Genomic DNA, 1,166 nt, shown 5'->3' on the forward strand with positions numbered 1-1,166 from the left:
TTTGTCAATTAAATTTATTACATTTTTAAATTGGAATTGTTTGCTATCTTGAGAATATATATATTTTAATTAAGTTACTCTTAATTGCAGAGATACTATTACATTGATTGGCCATACTTTGCTATATAAGATACACTGCTTTTCTACAGTATGTTTCAATTTTCTAAATATAATTTGTTGAGTTTTGTTTAAATTTTACTGTTTTTTTCTATAACAAATACTGTATTGTAATAATTATTCCCCCTGTCTAGATTCATCATGCCCATCTTAGTATATTAATATTTAAATGTCTCATCTTATTTTACACTTAGCCCATTTCTTTCACTTCAAGGGCTTCTCCACTGGCTTATAAAACCTGTATTTTCTGCTTTTTATATATGGCCTCTTTATGTTGAGTTTGTTTCATTCTATTCCCAATTTGTTGAGTGATTTTGTCATGAAAGGGTATTGATTTTTTTTTAAAATGCTTTTTCCTTCATTCTGTTAATGTGGAGCATTGCATTTGCTGTCTTAGGTTGCAGCATCCTTACATTCCAGGAGTGAGTCCCACATGGTCATGGTGTACAGCTCTTTTCATGTGTTGTGTTGAGTTTTGATTGCTAATATTTTCTTGAGGATTTTTGTATCAGCATTCATGAGAGATACTGCTCTGTAGTTTTCTTTATTTGTAATGTCATTGTCTGGCTTTGGTATCAGGGTCATGCTGGTTTTTGGGTTGTAATTCTTTTTTTTTTTTTGATGGCTGTTCACTTTTATTTGTGAGTAGATCAAAGGCAGCCATGGAATACAAAACTTGATTTTAGAAAAGTATTGAAAACATTAATTCATAGAAAAGTATTGAAAACATAATAGCAATTCATGTACAATTGCTATTCCAAATGATAATTCAGTAAGATGATAGTATAAAATTTTCTGTTTATAATTTAAAGGTTATCTCAACTATCTTATAAGGAATCATGTTTTTAATTTACTACAAGCCCAAATATCAAAATTGTCCCGATTTAAAATCAATTTCCAAAGTCTCTTTAAGATGGAGATAAAATTTTTCTTCAGGGCAGTAGTTTTCAAACGAATGTGCATCAGCATCCTTTGGAGGGTTTGTGAAAACACAAATTTCTGGGGCTCTACCTTCAGAGTTTTTGGTTCAGTGGGTCTGGGGTAGGGGC

General features: G+C 31.0%; 1 protein-coding gene across 1 annotated transcript in view; it reads left to right on the forward strand.

Moving 5' to 3' along the window:
• The window catches only part of LOC105809516 (zinc finger protein 841-like), a 56,987-nt gene that overhangs the window by 16,517 nt on the left and 39,304 nt on the right, over positions 1–1,166 (forward strand). The window lies entirely within an intron of this gene.

Source organism: Propithecus coquereli, unplaced genomic scaffold (genome assembly GCF_000956105.1).
Source record: "Propithecus coquereli isolate 6110/MARCELLA unplaced genomic scaffold, Pcoq_1.0 Scaffold196, whole genome shotgun sequence".
Taxonomy (NCBI): Eukaryota; Metazoa; Chordata; class Mammalia; order Primates; family Indriidae; genus Propithecus; species Propithecus coquereli.